At 31.5% G+C, this 12,500-nt stretch overlaps 1 long non-coding RNA gene across 1 annotated transcript in view; it reads right to left on the reverse strand.

Annotated features, from left to right (window-relative positions):
• LOC137617248 (uncharacterized) overlaps positions 1-12,473 on the reverse strand; it is a 100,107-nt gene extending 87,634 nt beyond the window's left edge. Inside the window, exon 1 of the long non-coding RNA XR_011039594.1 lies at positions 12,410-12,473. This is a non-coding gene — a long non-coding RNA (uncharacterized lncRNA). The remainder of the gene's footprint in view (positions 1-12,409) is intronic.
• Between the last annotated feature and the right edge of the window lie 27 nt (positions 12,474-12,500).

A 12,500-nucleotide genomic window follows, 5' to 3' on the forward strand; every position in this document is an offset into this window, starting at 1 on the left:
TTTCTGTATCCTATTTATCCTTTTCGCCATCCTTTACAACCATCTCTCAGATACAAAATGTTTCTGTATCCTATCTATCCTTTTCACCATCCTTTACAACCATCTCTCAGATACAAAATGTTTCTGTATCCTATCTATCCTTTTCACCATCCTTTACAACCATCCCTCAGATACAAAGTATTTTTGTATCCTATCTATCCTACGCAACCATCCGCCAGATACAAAATACTTTTGTAATCTATCTATCCTTTACAACCATCCATCAGATATAAAATACTTCTGTATCTTACCTATCCTTTACAACCATCCCTCAGCTACAAAATATTTAAGTACTCTATCTATCCTATACAACCATTCGTCAGATAAAAAATGTTTCTGTAATCTATCTATCTTTTACAACCATCCCTCAGTTACAAAATGTTTCTGTATCCTATCTATCCTTTACAACCATCTCTCAGATACAAAATGTTTCTGTATCCTATCTATCCTTTACAACCATCTCTCAGATACAAAATGTTTCTGTATCCTATCTATCCTTTACAACCATCTCTCAGATACAAAATGTTTCTGTATCCTATCTATCCTTTACAACCACCTCTCAGATACAAAATGTTTCTGTATCCTATCTATCCTATACAACCATTCGTCAGATACAAAATACTTTTGTAATCTATCTATCCTTCCTTCAGATACATAATGTTTCTGTACTCCATGTATCCTTTTCACTATCCTCAGATACAAAATGTTTCTGTATCCTATCTATCCTTTACAACCATCCGTCCGATACAGAATGTTTCTGTAATCTATCTATTCTTTACACCCATCCTTCAGATACATAATGTTTCTGTATCCTATCTATCCTTTTCACCATCCTTTACAACCATCTCTCAGATACAAAATGTTTCTGTAATCTATCTATTCTTTACACCATCCTTCAGATACATAATGTTTCTGTATCCTATCTATCCTTTTCACCATCTTTTACAACCATCTCTCAGATACAAAATGTTTCTGTATCATATCTATCCTTCTCACCATCCTTTACAACCATCTCCCAGATACAAAATGTTTCTGTAATCTATCTATCTTTTACAACTATCCCTCAGATACAAAGTATTTTTGTATCCTATCTATCCTACGCAACCATCCGTCAGATACAAAATATTTTTGTAATCTATCCTTTACAACCATCTCTCAGATACAAAATGTTTCTGTATCCTATCTATCCTTGACGCCAGCCATTACAACCACCCCCTTATCTACAAAATATCAGTTAAGCAAAAATATAAGTCACTCTCATTGCCTCGTATACAGCTTTTCCACCATCGATCATTAATACACAAAACGGCCTTACATGAGGATGAAAACATATATTTTTTTAATTATTTATTATATATAAAAAAAAAAAAAACAAGAGTTGCTAGTCCAGACGCTAACTGTTATCTAGGGGCAGGTGTTGCTCTACACAAATGTTTTATATTATTGGATGAAACGCCCTTTTTCGCTTATCAGATCATATAACATTCAGCCACACACATGTGTTTTATGAGAGAGAGAGAGAGAGAGAGAGAGAGAGAGAGAGAGAGAGAGAGAGCGAGTTCACTCATTTCCTTTTCAAAACATAGTTCCTAAAAAAATTGACTAGCTAACAAGAACTGTAGCATGAGAGAGAGAGAGAGAGAGAGAGAGAGAGAGAGTTCACTCTTTTCATTTTCAAAACATAGTTCATAAAAAAATTGACTAGCTAACAAGAACTATAGCATATGAGAGAGAGAGAGAGAGAGAGGAGAGAGAGAGAGAGAGAGAAAAAAAATGTGTTCTAGATAATATTTTCCTAATCGCTATGTTCCCAAAAGAAACAAAGAGGAATCCAGTAAGTTTTCATTAAACTATTTTGGAAAGTATTAATCATAATAAACCCACCTCTAAAAAGTACATTTTTCAATCAATTTGATAAGCTGAATAGTAAATATATCGTTACACCGATATCCAAATGTATTTACATTCTTCAACAAGTCTTTAGCAATCCCAGACAATTATAAGTTTTAGTAGACATGATGAAAGGAAGACTAAAATGGTAGTAAATAAGGAGGAAGAAGTTTAATGGAAAACCAAGTAGTTTTGCAGTTTAGGAATAGTAATAATAATAATAATAATAATAATAAATTAATAATAATTAATATAATAATAATATTAATTATTACTAAAAATAATAACAATAATAATAATAATAATTAATAATTATTATTATTATTAAAAATAATAACAATAATAATAATAATAATTAATAATAATTAATACAATAATAATAATAATTAATAATAATTAATATAATAATACCAATAATAATTAATAATAACTCATGTAATAATAATAATAATTAATAATAATAATAATAATAATAATAATAATAATAATAATTATTATTATTATTAATACAATCAATAATATTATTATTAATAAAAACAACAATAATAATAATAATAATAATAATAATAATAATAATAATAATAATAATAATAATATTGCAAGTTAGAAGGAGATAGTCTGAGGTCAGTCACGTATGAAATAGGTTTTATTTTTGGCTGAATATAGAAGACCAAGTTTAAAACTTCCCTGTTTTTCCTCGTTCACCGAGCAATTTTGGTATTGTTTCTATAGTCCATTTCTTTTAGCGAGGCATATTTGCACAGACTCGCAGCGGTGCCCTTTTAGCTCGGAAAACTTTATTTGATCGCTGATTGGTTGGACAAGATCATTCTAACCAATCAGCGATCAGGAAAGTTTTCCGAGCTAAAAGGGCACCGCTGCGAGTCGGTGAAAATCTGCCTCGCTAAAAGAAATGGACTATTGTTGATAAATAGTAATCACGAATATACATATATCATACAAGGGGCATTAATTAATATAATAGATTATCTTTTAGTATATTAGATTAAAAAAAATAGAATGTAGGCAGATTTGAAACTTATTCGGTTTGGTCAAGCGCTTGCTTCATGCAAAATACGTGGTAAGACAATATGTGTGGTAAATAAAATAACCCACAATGTATGAAAAATAGAAATTTATTTAGCTTTCGAAGGGACCATCTCCCTTCCTCTTCAGAATACAAATGGTTACAAATTTGTAACCATTTGTATTCTGGAGAGGAAGGGAGATGGTCCCTTCGAAAGCTAAATAAATTTCAATTTTTCATACATTGTGGGTTATTTTATTTATCATAAATACACGGAAAATTGTGTATTTTAATGTAATATGTGTGGTTTATTAATATAGAGTCTAGCCTATGTTAAGAGGACGACAATAGTTACTAGAGTTTAGAATATGAATTAAGTGAGTAGAAAGACAATCCTCGGAACTTTGCCTTATGAGTAAACGGAAGCACAAATAAAATAGCAACTGATATGACAAGGGAAATTACTCCAAATATATTAGGAATTGACCGGAGAATACATAATTACATATCAACATTACTATATTCAATAAACTTCTCATAACTTACTCGTAAGATATTATCATACAGATAAAAGGGAAAAAAATAAACAAATGAATTTTTGGTCAAAATAAAAAAAAACTTCTCATAACATAGCCTTTAGATATTACCAAACAGGTAAGGTGGAAAAAAAAATACATTACTTTCCGATCAAAATAAAAAAAAAATGAAAATACAGAATTCTCCGAAAAAATTTTCAAAAACAAATAAATTTTTGGTCAAAATAAAAATTTCTCATAACATAGCCTTTAGATATTACCATACAGGTAAGGTAAAAAAAAAATTCATTACTTTCTGATCAAAATGAAAAAATATTAAAAAACAGAATTCTCCGAAAAAATGTTCTAGTACAATTTAATACCCTCCATTACAGATTGACAAAGACGAAAACATTTGGCGTAGAACGTAATGTGAAAAAAAAAAAAAAAAAAAAAAAAAAAAAAAAAAAAAAAAAAAAAAAAACACGTGCAACGGTGGAACTACATCACCTGCAGGACGAGATAAACACCATCCCAAAGAGCAGATGGAATCAAGGATACAAGGATACCCGGTAGGAGATGGGATGCTGTTAGGAGCAGGAGATAACAAAGGGGTTGAGAGAGAGAGAGAGAGAGAGAGAGAGAGAGAGAGAGAGAGAGAGGGTTCTTTTCCTTTTCAAAACAGTTTCTAAAAAATTGACTCGCTAACAAGAACTGTAGCATGAGAGAGAGAGAGAGAGAGAGAGAGAGAGCCGAAGGATACCATATTATCATTATTATTATTTTTATTAGTGTTATTATTATTATTGTTATTACAACCCTAGTTGGAGAAGCAGGACGCTATAAGCCCAACGGCCCCAACAGGGAAAAATAGCCCAGTGAGGAAAGGAAATAAGGATATGAATAAACTACAAGAGAAGTAATGAACAAGTAACGTAGTCGTTTCGTGTAATAGAAGTGAGAGAGAGAGAGAGAGAGAGAGAGAGAGAGAGAGAGAGACCATCATATTATCATTAATATTGTTATTACTAGCTAAGCTAAAACCCTGGATGGAAAAGCAGGACGCTATAAGCCAAAGGGCTCAAACAGGGAAAAATAGCCCGGTGAGGAAAGGAAATAAGGAAATAAATTAACTAAAAGAAAATTAATGAACAATTAACGTAGTCGTTTCAATTAAGTAAAACCAAATGGCAGAAGAATGAGAGAGAGAGAGAGAGAGAGAGAGAGAGAGAGAGAGAGAGAGAGAGCAGGTGGCCGTAAGGTCATGATGTGATGTGGTACCTTATTAACATTTACTATTTCACACAGCCACACAGACAGACAGGCAGACACACACACACACATATATATATATATATATATATATCGCATTTACTGGTAAATGTTAATCTTAAAAAATTGATGACTGATGACATGAATGACTGAGTTTTTACAAATTTCTGAGAACTTTCAGACGGTACAAATGTTATTATTCCCATAGCTTATTTGAGAAACTCTCAATATAACGACACGACGGTACGGTATAAATGTTCTTATTCCCATAGCTTATTTGACAAATTCTCAATATAACGATACGACGGTACGGTACAAATGCTCTTCATCCCATAGCTTATTTGACAAACTCTCAATATAAAGATACGACGGTACGGTACAAATGTTCTTAATCCCATAGCTTATTTGACAAATTCTCAATATAACGATACGACGGTACGGTACAAATGCTCTTAATCCCATAGCTTATTTGACAAACTCTCAATATAACGACACGACGGTACGGTATAAATGTTCTTATTCCCATAGCTTATTTGACAAACTCAATATAACGACGAACGGTACGGTATAAATGTTCTTATTCCCATAGCTTATTTGACAAACTCTCAATATAACGATACGACGGTACGGTACAAATACTCTTAATCCCATAGCTTATTTGACAAATTTTCAATATAACGATACGACGGTACGGTATAAATGTACTTATTACCATAGCTTATTTGACAAATTCTCAATATAACGATACGACGGTACGGTACAAATGTTCTTAATCCCATAGCTTATTGGACAACTTCTCAATACAACGATACGACGGTACGGAACAAATGTTCTTAATCCCATAGCTTATTTGACATATTCTCAATATAACAATGCGACGGTACGGTAAAAAATGTTCATAATCCCATAGCTTATTTGACAAATTCTCAATATAACGATACGACGGTACGATACAAATGTTCTTAATCCCATAGCTTATTTGACATATTCTCAATATAACAATGCGAAGGTACGGTAAAGATGTTCATAATCCCATAGCTTATTGGACAACTTCTCAATGTAACCCAAATACTGTATGCTTTCTTGCTTTAATGCAATATCATTATCCGTGGAAATTATTTTTACTTGATGAAAATGAGTGTCGTTAGTAAATATTTGTTTGGTCACACTGTGGAATTATCAGTTGTTTCGTGGCTTGGTGTGATATCGCAGTGAGGAAAGAAAATAAGGAAATAAACAAACTACAACAGGATTAATAAACAATTATTATTATTATTATTATTATTATTATTATTATTATTATTATTATTATTACTATCATTACTATCCAAACTACAACCTTAGTTGGAAAAGCAACATGCTATAAGCCCAAGGGCTCCAATAGGGAAAAATAGCTCAGTGAGGAAAGGAAATAAGGAAATAAATAAATGATGAGAATGAATTAATCATTCTAAAAACAGTGACAACGTCAAAACAGATATGTCATATATAAACTATAAAAAGACTCAAGTCAGCCTGATCAACATAAAAACATTTGCTCCAACTTTGAGCTTTTGAAGATATTTCAAGAACAGTAACAATAATAATATAGATCTTTCATATATGAACTATAGAGAGAATTGTGTCAGCCTGTTTAACATAAAAACGTTCACTGCAAGTTTAAACTTTTCCAGTTTGAAAGATCCGAAGAGAATCAATTTGTATTTCAAATTATAATAATGCTTTATTGAAAAATGCTTACATCGGCTCTCTGTTCAACCAGCTGACGTTTGTCTTTCGCACAATTCTATCCTGTTCGTAATACTAGGCAGGGAGTTAATTCTAATAGTCAGGCCTTCTCCATCATGAGGCTCAATACTACACAGTATTCTAGAAGTTTTATTCCAGCTGTGACCAAGTTGTGGAATGATATTCCTAATCGGGTAGTTGAATCAGTAGAACTTCAAAAGTTCAAAGTTGGAGCAAATGCTTTTTTGTTGACCAGGCGGACATGAGTCTTTTTATAGTTTATTTATGACATATTTGTTTTTGATGTTATTAATAGTTTATATATGACATGTCTGTTTTGACGTTGTTACCTATTTTAGAATGATTTATTGTTAATTTGTTCTCTTCATTTATTTATTTCCTTATTTCCTTTCCTCACTGGGCTATTTTTCCCTGTTGGGGCCCCTGGGCTTAGAGCATCTTGCTTTTCCAACTAGGGTTGTAGCTTGGATAGTAATAATAATAATAATAACTGCAAGTCGTTAAACCTCAAAGCAATCAACCTACCAATCAAGCTATCAATCGCTAATGAAATCCAATTCCTTTATCCTTCTGTATTCTGTGTTTGAGTACAAAGTTTCTCTCGTCTTTGCAATATCAGTCCCTCGATTTCATAATTGAGTCCATTCAGAGATACGTTTAGAAGAGGCAAGCTGTTCTATTTTATTTCTCTTCCTCTTGTTTTTTTTTTTAAGTTTTATTCTTTTCTTGTAGTTTATTCATTTCCTCTTTTTTTTTTCTTGCCTCACTGGGCTATTATTTCCTGTTGGACCCCTTGGGATGATAACATGTTTTTCCAAATAGGGTTGTAGTTTAGCTAATAATGATAAAAATAATAATAATAATAATGATAATAATAATAATAATAATAATAATGAGGTTTTTCCAAATAGGGTTGTAGTTTAGCTAATAATAATAATAATAATAATAATAATAATAATAATAATAATAATAATGAGGTTTTTCCAAATAGGGTTGTAGTTTAGCTAATAATAATAATAATAATAATAATAATAATAATAATAACAATAATAATAATAATGATAATAATAATGATAATAATAAGAATAATGATAATAATAATAATAATAATAATAAGAAGAAGAATAATGATAACAATAATGATAATAATAATAATAACAACAACAACAATAATAATAATAATAATAATAATAATAAAAATAATAATACAAGCCCTTCCTAAAAGCTAGAAATAATCATCTTTATATGCTAAGTAATTATATACTTCACTCAAAAATAAAAGCCTTTTTGGTTATTCATGATAGTTAAGAGTTCCTTCACCAGTAATTATTCATGTAAAAATCATTAACAGTCTTTGCTTTAAACCAATAAATGCTCAGCAAATACTTATCATATAACTCTTGTTACCTTATCTGGCCAGACTTGAGTATATTTGCTATAGTCCATTTTTTTTAGCGATGCATATTTGCACCGACTCGCGGCGGTGCCCTTTTAGCTCGGAAAAGTTTCCTGATCGCTGATTGGTTAGAATTATCTTGTCCAACCAATCAGCGATCCGGAAAAGTTTCCTGATCGCTGATTGGTTAGAATTATCTTGTCTAACCAATCAGCGATCCGGAAACTTTTCTGAGCTAAAAGGGCACCGCCGCAAGTCGGTGCAAATATGCATCGCTAAAAGAAATGGACTATCGTTAATTCAAATTTTCTATTGACTTTACGCAGTTGGAGCAAATGTTTTTATGTTGACAAGGCTGACATGAGTCTTTTTATTGTTTATATATGACATATCTGTTTTCGACGTTGTTAATAGTTCATATAGGACATATCTGTTTTGACGTTGTTACTTTTTTTTAGAATGATTTATTGTTAATTTATTCTCATCATTTATTTATTTCCTTATTTCCTTTCCTCACTGAGCTATTTTTCCCTATTGGAGCCCTTGGGCTTATAGCATCTTGCTTTTCCAACTAGGGTTGTAGCTTTGCTAGTAATAATAATAATAATAATAATAATAATAATAATAATAATAATAATAATAACAACAATAATAATAAATAATCTAATACAAGAATTATTTTTTATCAAATCTTGTACCATCTTTTGTAATTCCTCCAATGATTCGTTAAATACAACTATGTAATCGGAAAATTTTGAGTCGTTAATATAGTCCCCATTTATTCTGTATCAACTAGTGTGCGACCTTTAAAATGTGACGACAACAGGTTTAGATATATATGCACATACACACACACAGATGCCACCCTTCCCATCAACTCCCTCTTTCTTAATTACAACTTGCTAGTTTGGGAAATTTGTGGGAGATTGTTGTTTTCTGAGGGGTTGCCGCTCAGCTTGACAGGAAAGAAATATATATATATATATATATATACATACACAGTATATATATACATATATATATATATATACTATATATATACATACACACAGTATATATATACATATATATATATATATATATATACTATATATATACAGTATATATATACATATATATGTATATATATACAGTATATATATATATATATATATACTGTATATATATATATATATATATTTATATATATATAAATATATATATATATATATATATACTGTATATACACACACACATATATATATGTGTATATATATATATATATATATATACACATATACATACAGCTAGACACTTGCTCTTTATCATATAAAGGAGATTACGTTACAGAGTATGAATATATATCGTTTGAAACATTACTATGTATAATTTTCTTGGAATGATTGATATGCAAAAATAATTGCACAGTCAACACAGTGGTTAATGCAAGTTTGAATAAATACTATCAAATCAATTACTCAACAAATTATGAAAAACATTATTTAGATTTTTCAAATGGAGGAACTGTAACTTCTCACCTAATCGAAAACGGTGCAATTTCTACAGACGGCTTAAGATTTAGAACTCGAAAATCGTCAAACAAAATATTAGTGGCGCAACAATTGACGATTCTTGATACTAATGGCAACTCCTCGTAGCTATGGGCTATTATCACCTCGCTGAATCTCCGGCCGATGTTAGCCACTGAATCTTCTTCTTCTTCTTCTCTCTCTCTCTCTCTCTCTCTCTCTCTCTCTCTCTCTCTCTCTCTCTCTCAATTTCCTTTACCTGGTATCTTTATCTATTTGAATTTATTATTGTGAAACTTTAGCCTAAACATTCTCTCTCTCTCTCCTCTTTCCTTTACCTGATATCTTTATCTATTTGAACTTACTAATGTGAAACTTTAGCCTAAACATTATCATTATCTCTCTCTCTCTCTCTCTCTCTCTCTCTCTCTCTCTCTCAATTTCCTTTTCCTGATATCTTTATCTATTTGAACTTAATAATGTGAAACTTTAGCCTAAACATTATCTCTCTCTCTCTCTCTCTCTTCTCTCTCTCTCTCTCTAAGCTAGTTTTGTTATTTACATAATCGTCTATATTTTCTCTAATTAGGATCTTTATTTATTTGAATTTACTAATAATGAAACCTCTAGTTTAATGTTTTATCAAAATCCTTTATTTTAATTGTGTATTATTTCTCTTTAAGTTAATTTTCTTACTTTCCTTTCCTCACAGGGCTATTTTTCCTTGATGGAGCCATAGGGCTTATAGTATACTGCTTTTCTAACTAGGGTGGTAGCTTAGCTAGTAGTAGTAGTAATAATAATAATAATAATGATGATTATAATAATAAAAATTTGAAATTTATCCTCATAAAAATCTTTAATCAAAACATATTCGACGTTAATATTGTAATTTAAAATAATCTTTCCGAAATTGCTTCCTTACATTTAAAACAGGCCAAACAAAATCACATTGAAGCTTCAGTCCATCATATATTTATATATAAGGAGCACAAATATCTTTGAAATAGAAAGACAAAGGCCACTGTTTCTTGGCCGATTAGTGACAGAATTTGGAAGGGTGTGTGAGAGAAGGAAGTTGAGAGTTAATGTGAGTAAGAATAAGGTTATGAGATGTACGAGAAGGGAAGGTGGTGCGAGGTTGAATGTCATGTTGAATGGAGAGTTACTTGAGGAGGTGGATCAGTTTAAGTGCTTGGGGTCTGTTGTTGCAGCAAATGGTGGAGTGGAAGCAGATGTACGTCAGAGAGTGAATGAAGGATGCAAAGTGTTGGAGGCAGTTAAGGGAGTAGTAAAAAAATAGAGGGCTTCAAGAAATGGAGGAAAAAGGTTTATGATAAATTAAGAGAATACAGAGATGCACTAATTAATAAATACATATAAAAATGAATTGTGATTTCAGCATTATTGAGAAAATCGTGTTAATTAACTATCTGTGATTCGTCTTTCCATAGGTTGCTGTGGCCTGATTGGTAACGTCTTTGCCTGGTGTTTACCGGTCAGGGGTTCGAGTCCCGCTCAGACTCGTTAGTGCCATTAGCGTCTACAACCTTACTATCTTTGTGAGGTAAGGTTGGGTGGTTTGGGGGAGAGCCTATAGGTCTATCTGCCGAGTCATCAGCAGCCACTACCTGGCCCTCCCTGGTCCTAGCTTAAGTGGAGAGGAGGCTTGGGCGCTGATCATATAATATATGGTCAGTCTCTAGGGCATTGTCCTGATTGCTAGGGCAAAGTCACTGTCCCTTGTTTCTGCCACTCATGAGCGACCTTCAAACCTTAGATGTCAGGATGCCAGAAAACTCAAAATCAATCAATCAATCGTCTTTCCTGTAAAATTCGACACTTAAATAAACCTTCATTTCCAGGTTTTATAGATTAAATTAAACTAAATTAATAAATTAATTCGTTTTCCGTTATGGAAACTTTACCATGAAAGATCCCAGAAATCTCTTTTATTGTCGGTCACTAAATCCAAACTAATTAATTCATCTTGTTTCTATAATGATATTCATATCATTTATACATTACTTCATGTGTATAATCCTTAGCCTCTGTACCATAGTCTTCCACTGTCTTGCGTTACAGTTCTCTTGCTTGAGGGTACAATGGGGAACACTTTTCTAATTTCTCTTCCTCTTGCTTTGTTAAAGTTTTTATAGCTTATATAGGATATATTCATTTTAATGTTGCTAATGTTCTTAAAATATTTTATTTTTCATTTTTTCCTTTACTCACTGGGCTGCTTTCCCTACTGGGGCCCCCTAGCCTTATAGCGTCCTGCTTTTCCAACTAGGGTTGTAGCTTAGTTAATAATAGTAATAATAATAATAATAATAATAATAATAATAATAATAATAATAATAATATAAGTATAGAATCACTGGCTATTTCTTTTCTGTTTTTCCTCACAAAGCACAATTTATATTCCTGATATTTCAAACCGGTGCGACACAACATAATATATCCACGTGTTTGTTTACTTCTAAATATATATTATAGGATATAATCACCATTTGACACTAAAAACCCCACATTATTTTTGAAAACTTTAAAAAACTGAATCACGAAACTGCGAAATCTAAGTAAGATCAAATAAACGGGTGATATATTATACCTTAAAATACAGTAAATCATTCTAAACAGCACACTTCACAAAGATTCCAGTATATAAAATAAAATATTCCTCAAGGAATCTTCATAGAAACATCTTATCTTGAAGTAAATCACAAAAAAAAGGGGGCTATATTTTAACCCATAAAATACAGTAAATCTTTCAAAACTGCATAATTCACATACACTAGAGAACATAATCCTCAAAGAATAATCCTATCTTGAAGTAAATCCTAAAAAATCCGTCGAAGAGCAGGATCATATCACACCGAGAGAGAGACATATTCCAGGAAGTAACGCTTCACCACATACACTACACTAGATAACATATTAATCCTCAAAGAATAATCCTATCTTGAAGTAAATCCTAAAAAATCCGTCGAAGAACAGGATCATATCACACCGAGAGAGAGACATATTCCAGGAAGTAACGCCTCCTAAAACGTTACCCGCACTAAACCAATGTCGGTACTGATCCTCTAGGTGGGACGTAT

The sequence above is a fragment of the Palaemon carinicauda genome, chromosome 2 (assembly GCF_036898095.1).
Source record: "Palaemon carinicauda isolate YSFRI2023 chromosome 2, ASM3689809v2, whole genome shotgun sequence".
Lineage (NCBI taxonomy): Eukaryota > Metazoa > Arthropoda > Malacostraca > Decapoda > Palaemonidae > Palaemon > Palaemon carinicauda.